The sequence below is a fragment of the Atta colombica genome, unplaced genomic scaffold (genome assembly GCF_001594045.1).
Source record: "Atta colombica isolate Treedump-2 unplaced genomic scaffold, Acol1.0 scaffold187, whole genome shotgun sequence".
Classification (NCBI taxonomy): Eukaryota; Metazoa; Arthropoda; class Insecta; order Hymenoptera; family Formicidae; genus Atta; species Atta colombica.
The window spans coordinates 2967579-2975851 of NW_017259279.1; the positions used below are offsets into that span (position 1 = coordinate 2967579).

Below are 8273 nucleotides of genomic sequence, written 5' to 3' on the forward strand. Positions count from 1 at the left end.
ATTAAATTACAATATATAATTTAATGAAATTGTTTTCATTATGATAGATATAGATTCTGAGAAACAAATGACGTAATTAATTAACACGAACAAATGCAATTAATTTTAAATAATATAAATAAACAGAATACTATATAACATATTTAATAATACGTAACGTTAATTGATTAAATTACAATATATATATTAAAATTTGTATGCAATTAATTAGGATGTGCAATACACAGTTAACAGAATGAACATGTACAAAATCGAATATCCTTGAATAGTTCGCCAAAATCAACAGCAACGTTAGCAAAACGTTGATGATCAATTCTCACGCCATTCACAATGACTATTTCCGACTTTCGATATACCATTCAACGTCCATACCATGTCACGTTACTTTCAAAATGTTTAGATTTTTTACAGCGTGAAAGCTATAACGAAATAGTCTGCGATATAACCGATTTTGCGCCAAAGTGGTTCTTTATTTTTGCACTGCAGCTATATCGATTTTTTTTCACAACGCCCTATATTCTTTCAAACAAAAATGCATTCCGGAAAACCTTGGCAATCCGAAGGATTACATTGAAATCCTTAGAAATCAGGCAAGATAACAAACAGTGACCAAGAAAGAAAAATCAATTAAGTCTTTGGTAGAATGGAATATATTTGAAGAAAGGAAGGACTATTTACTAAATACCTTATTGGAATACCTAAAATAATTCTCTTGGGTTTTTCAATATATTATATGCTGTAGATTGAATTTAATAAAAAATAAAAATAAATGATGATGGAAATTATAAACTTAACGGATGATAATATGATGGAAATGAAACAATTAATTTCTCGGAATAGTAGAAACTTTTTGATGCAAATATGATTATCATATTAATACACATATTTTTATTTATAAAAAATTTTTATTTTAAATTATAATATATTTAATAATAAGTAAGAATCAATAAGTAAGAATCAGAATTACACAACTTATGATCATGCAAAAATCATAAACGTTATTTCGATTTCATATCTGTACTTTCCAACAAACTTTTGTAATAACTCTCTCATGTTATTAGCACTTTAACGATTTCGTGGAACTTCTGACTATATCTGTAGCCTTCTTGTCAACACAATGCTGTTGTGTTGAGAATAAAGGATGAGATGAACCACCCTCTGCAAACATCATGCACAACGGGTGATAATCGGTGTTCGTTGTGTCTAAATAGTTAGCTGTAAGCATGGGACGAATAATTAGTCAATTATCGGAAACAGCGAAACTGTGTAAGCCTGCCTCCAGAATTAACTATCGGCAATATAACATCGCGAGGTCACTCAAAAGCTTTTCAATATCGCTATCAAAGCGTGTGATGTATGTACATGCGTGATGACGCACGTGTGTATCCTAAGATAGGTGCGATGTGTACAGCGTTATGAACTAATTAGCGAAATTGTTCGAATAGTGCTATTTGATGCTCCAATTTACTCATCGATGAATGATGTTAATTGCCTATAGAACAGAGAATCGGGAAATTAGAGAAATAGATTGAATTTATTTATCGTGCAGAATTATTTGCACGACATTTGATATTAAGTCTATAGCCCGTTATTTTGTGCGTTATTTTACATCTGCGATATATTTATTTATAAATAACTATATCGACATTTCATTTGCATAAACACAAACAGATTATATTCCTATACAATTTATGTTGCATTAAATTTGATATATTTCTCTCAGATTAACAGATAAATATATTGAATTTGTATATTTACAAAATTATTTACAAAATAATTTATTTAGTCTTAACATCTGACTTTGTTTTACATTATTTGCATTCATTAAATTTATTACAGTATATTTAAAATATATTTTTGTTAATAATTATAACAGTGTAATACATTTTTATTTTTACAATACAGTTATGATAATATTCTCTACAATATAAAATTTGTTATATGAGTTCTAATTTAATAGAAAAAATTATTATTTATTAATATAACAATTTTAACTATGAACAATATAAATCAATATAGCGCGAACGTAATTCGTAAAAAAAACCGACCGAAAACCACAATATACATTATATACTATGATGCTTTATCATTTTATTTGACCAAAAAATCCAGACTCTGCAGCAATTTAGAGTGCGATAACTCGTCAAATTTCCGACGGAAAGAGTATGAGCGTGCACATGCCGCGTATGCTTTTTTTTTCTGCACCATGTCTGTTGAGTTACGTTTATTTCCCATTCGCATTCTCAATTGCAATGCCCCATCATGACCCACGAACGAGCTTAAAAATTGTCCGACCCTTCGAGAAGGATTTCAAGTGGAAATTTAAGTCGGAAGTTTTATAGATTAGAGCATCGTAGCGGACTTAACAGGATAACTGGAACCATGCCAAATACTGCGGGATGTATTGCCGCAAACGGTTCCAGTAAAATGTGGACAATGTATATCCTTAATCCCCGTTTCCCCATGACCTAACTGAGATTATCGAAGGGACAGCTATTGCGGGAATTGTATATCGCGGTCGAAATCCGGGGCAGGCCAATTAACCTTTTCTAAGACCGCTAGTATTCTTAACACAACGAATTCTCCGAAAGTTTTCGCATCAGTGAACGCACAGTTGAAATTTTAAATTATATCCAGGATAATCTAAAAAGAAAAAGAAGAATGACAATCAAAATCATGTTCAAAAAAACACGCTTTTTGATAACGAAAATTAAATTTAGGATCATATTGTGTTAAGTGCAAATCAATGTTTCGTTGAATGATGTTCAAATCTCGTTTTTTAAAATTTCATAAAGATATATTTTCAATCAAAATTAAAAAAATTAGATATATAGGTGTCCTTATTTAAATATCAATTTAAATATCAAAACTTCGGGAGCGTATAAGAGATCGATAAACTATAAGAAAAAGAGTCCTTTAGAAAAAATCTTTATTTTTGCTTCGTGTCGAAGAAAATCGCAAAAAATACAAAAAAATACAAAGTAGTTGTTTCGTTCTCGCACTATTAACGATGCTGAAATTGTACATGGAAACAATAATATTTCGTTTTCTGGGGAAAACTTTGTTTATATTTCTATTATAAATTCGTCAGCTACTCGTCAAAAGCCACCGAATTTACTCCTGTTACAATACATCGCATACATATTCTAACTTTGAATATGCTAACATAATTTTCGTGTATAATTTCTGCAACGGTAATACAGAAGCGGTGTGAGAGTATGCGCGTTGATTTTCAGAGAGAAGAATGCCGAATCGGCAAGTCATGAGTATTATATAGATCAGTATTTAGCTGCAACGCGAATTGTTTGTACTAAACGTAATGCTTGTATTGTTACAAGCCAATGTTGTGAACAATATTTACATTAAGCAAGTGACAACGTAAATAAATAAGTGTGAATGAATAAGTAATAAATAATATACAAAAATGATATACAAAAATAATATACAAAAATAATATACAAAAACTACATTTATCTTTTTTTGAAATTTTCTCTAAAACGAAATAAAAACGAGTATATCTCTAGAGGATTTTTTTTTCTTAATTTATCGATTCCCTACATGCTTCTGAAATTTTCTGACATTTAAGTTCGAGACATTCTGTATAATTTTTTGTTGTTTACAATATATAAAAATTACAATATATAAAATTGCTTTCACAAATCTCTTATTATGTAATAGAACTTTTTTTAAATTCTTAATTTTTTGATTTGATAATTATTTATATTGTAGTCTCTCTCTCTCTTTATTTATTTTTCTAAACTGATTGAAATTGTATATGATATGTTACTCATATTCAATATTTATTCTATATGCTGGATTATATCTCACATTAATAATTTGTTTGTCATATCAATAATTTTTTCATACAAATGAAGATATAGGTACAAAATAACAAATATACATATTTAAACTGATGTTAACATATGAAGGACAATATTTAAGATATTTGAATAATTGTCACGTATACACAATAACCTACAGTATGTCAACTTGCATGTCTCATAACTGTAACTAACTGCTATTATTGTGGAAATTTCGGGTTTCGTCACGACGGTACAAACTGGTTAACAAGATGTAACTGCTAATGTATCACAAACTAAACAGGCGGCAGAACTTATAATTAAGGAACGATGTACCAACGAGAACATAATAATTAGGAGATACCGCAAGATTTTACGGTACATCACGTTGATCCAACATCAAAAGAGCGTTTGCAATTGCTTTGATGAGAGAAACACGACAGAGAATATCAACGTCAAAGAACACGTTACGGCGTATCTACGTGCACAATTAACACGATATAATCTCGACTCGTGTAATGAACTTGTAATCTGTTTATTAATTCATGGCATGTTAATGTAGTCATTAATTCATCACAGGCGCTTTGTAGCTGGCGTCATTGCACATGACGTTTTGCGAAATATTTCTTAGTGGAAGTTTAATTTCCGAGTCTTTCTTACGGTTTACTAACCCACGTTGTATCCGCGATTTAAATTAAGCCGAATAACGAGCAAAAACAGAAAAAAATACGTATTTTTTATCCCATTGTTAATTGTTACTGCAAGTTAAAATGAAGGTATAATTTATAATTTTGATAATTGCTTGGATATCTGAAAAGGAAATGAAGAAATACAATCAGTCGGAGATCTTCATTTATATTTGTAGTTGATTTGTATTTGCATCACAAATGATTTTTACTTATTAGAAAGAGCATAAAAATTATTGTTTTAATTAATTATTATTTTTATATGTTGCGGATCGAAGGATTAAATGGTACATAATTCATGTATATCCTATTTTCTTTGATATTTCTCTTATACAGTTTGTGACATCATATCCCAAAATTTATGATTATCCTTCGATTATCCCCTCAAAATGTGATTCTGTTTGTCAAATATCCCGTTTGACGTCGTTTTCGTTAATCTCTCTTGGATCCCATATAATCATGTTAACGCATAAAATACGTATGCGCTTGTCGTAATTCTGACGTAAACGAAGGATTTTCCATAACGAAACGCACAGAACACGGCGACTGCGTGCACATTAATTCACAGGCGCATAACATGATCGGTGGGTATGCGAGTGAAAAGAATGCACGTAACGCTGAATCCCGAGCTTTTTAATCACGCATATATAAATCACCTAGATGATCTTCGGCTTTCCTAGAGAGAACGGTGGATTTTGATTGAAATGTTGCGCGTTTTGATTTTTTTCGTTCCTTTTCACGATGGGATAAAAAGTGTACGATCATACTACAGTACACGGGCGTGATATGAATTTTCATGGCAACATGCTCAGTGCAACCTACTCCCCCGTGCAGTATTGGTTTCTAATATGTAGATGTCTCGCGTGCATCGCCAGCGAAAGCTTTACATATTCAGAAGTTGAGCAACTCACATCGGAGCAATTTCATTTTATTGGCCCCTCGCATCTGAAAAGTTGCTATGTATTCTACAAGAAGTCATTTACTTCCTTCGCTGTAGTACATGACTGCTAAATAAATTTTGGCGGGTCAACAGAGACAATAACTATTAACAACAGCGCGCAATGCATGACGAAATGACGGAAATGTCAGAACGAGCGTTATGTTGACGATGTAAATAAACTGTCCTAGTTTGGCTTCTTGTTCACATCACCGTAAAATTACCTCTTTGAATAGAATGTTTTGGAATGTTTGGAATAAATCAATTCGCGTTCGAATGCACTCGATTAAACGCATCTCACGAGAGTCAATGAATAGTTGATGAAGTGTGACAGAAATAGATACAATCTGTTGAAAGTTTCATATTGGATATATAACTATTTTTAAGAAAAAACGTTGAAATTTATTTGAAATATCGTGAAAAGTTTATAATAAAAAATAGATTTGTACATATTTTATTTTTGAAAACAATAAACGTGCTTACTACAATATTTATACAATAGTTTATCTTTTTAAAAATAAAAAGAATTAATTATTTACAGATTTTAATATGTCATTCAACATTATTAAGATCGTTTCGAAGGTGCAAATAAGCATAAAAAGTTTGTTAAATTGTTAGTCATTATTTAATTTAAGTCATAATATTATTGCGATAATTTAGTAGAGTTAGCGTTTCAAGATCGAAAGATCATTTCGGTGCGTGTTTCTATAGATTACATACGTAGTATATAAATTCACATAAGAATCATATACAGCATTAAGATCCAGAGATCCATTTAAGGCTTTAATTTCTATAATTTGTGTTTATCACATATACGATCCTATAATATATTACAGTGTTTAATAAAAAGAAATTTCTCATATATTCTCAGAAATCTTCTACAATTAAATTGCGCTTTATAATTTTTACAGAAAAATTGTACATTAGAATTTACTTTTTATGTAATATTTTACATCTTAATTCCGCATTCATTAATTTTTTTATGTATTTATGCGAAATATTTGTGCGGAATAATTTTCTTATTCTGAATATTTCATATAAATCTATTTAATAATATATAATGAGAACAAAAATTGATATTGCTTTCAGATACTATGAATTAATAGATAATTTTCTCGAGCTTTCCTAATTTCCTTTTCCTAATATAAAATAAAGGTATTTTTGTGATAAATTCGAAGATTCATTTTTAATCATTAGAAATGACATTTATTCTTGATATATTATTTCTTGATATATTAAGAGAATATTTTATTTCAATATATAACAAATGCGAGAAACTATTTTTTATAATATTTAGAGACTATTACAATAACAATGTTGTTAATTTAAGTCTTTTATTGAACTGTGTTTTAATATTAAAATGTCAAAGAATTCTTCAATTTCAGATAGCGAAATCAAAAGAATTCAAAATTTAATGTCAATTAAATAGTTTATTAAAATTTTTTATGTGTATTTTGTTTCTTTTTCTATGAATATCGTCATGAATAGTTTTGTTTCTTTTTTTATGAACTCAACGATGAGAATCTACGATTAAAAATTGATAGATTTTATTTTTTTACGAAGCTTTTACGAATGTAATTCGGATACAGGAAAGCTGAGTGCACTTTTTAATGCCGCCCACGCTTCTTTTCGACGCGACAGTCACGTATTTTCACCCATATAACCTGGGTCGACACAGAAATGTTTGATATATGTGCAAATGGTTTTAATTACCGGCGTAAATTACATCAGCATTATTTTCACATTTTGACAGCACATCCGTTATCAAATTGCTCGGAGCAAAACTACAATGCTCTTAATATTGCAACAAGAAAGATGAAATTGTTGGAATTTAACATGTAAATCATGAAATCGGTTTTTGTTCATTTTTTAAATGAATTATTATTTTGAAATTTTATATATATTACTACTTTATTTTATTCCTACTTTAAATAGTTGTTTATAATATATCTTTAGTATTTAGTATTTATAATTTCTGCTTGGATACGCATTAGGCGTATCATATTCAAGCAGAAATATAATTAGTGTTAAATTAATAAGCTGTAATAAAGACATATTCGGTTAAGGCGATTCTTCGTGTTTACTCATATTTCTTTTTGTGAATTTATATAATTTCTAGTTCAAGCTAATTGTGAGCCGATTATTTCTGCTTTATATTTTTGAATTTTTGCTGTCAAAAAATTAATCAGAACGTAATTATGTTTCTACTTTCTTTACCCTGCCTTAGTTCTTTCTTTATGGCAATAAGTAAGGTGTTTAAAGTCGATCAGACCAATCATTACCAATGTTAGATTTTCTAAAATGATAACGCCAGTAATGATGGATGTATTATAAAATTTTTATTGACGTTGAATAATGGCACTCCATTACTGAATACAATTTCGTCTGAATAGAAAGTAAATTGTGCGCTCGATGTGAGAAACGATACGCGTGGAAAGCAAGCAAGTTGAAGTACACGACGAATTTATATTGGTGTGCAACTAAACCTTCTTTCGTATCAGACTCGTTACATAGCGAGCCAGAGAAATTCAAGAAAAACTTTGTAATTTTACTTCCGTCTCACGTTATACTTTCATCCTCAATACTTTCTGAAAACAACTTTGCACGCAATCAAGCGTAAATTATCAGCAATACAAAATTTAACGCAATCTAAGTTGAAGTTGCATTGTAAAATGCTTTACGCATTAAATAAAAATATTGAATATTATGAAGAATTATTAAAAAATTGATTATCAAAGAAGATTTATAGAAGATACTTTTTAAATTATTTGAATGGATCATGCATAAATGTTAAAAAATTAATAATATTTTCAAAAATAATAATTTAAAAAATAATAATATTTTCAAAGA

The 8273-nt window shown here is 29.4% G+C and overlaps 1 protein-coding gene across 1 annotated transcript in view; it reads left to right on the forward strand.

Moving 5' to 3' along the window:
• Window positions 1–8273, forward strand: part of LOC108686531 (glutamate receptor ionotropic, NMDA 2B) — a 90088-nt gene that overhangs the window by 54843 nt on the left and 26972 nt on the right. The gene's annotated exons all lie outside the window — the stretch shown is intronic.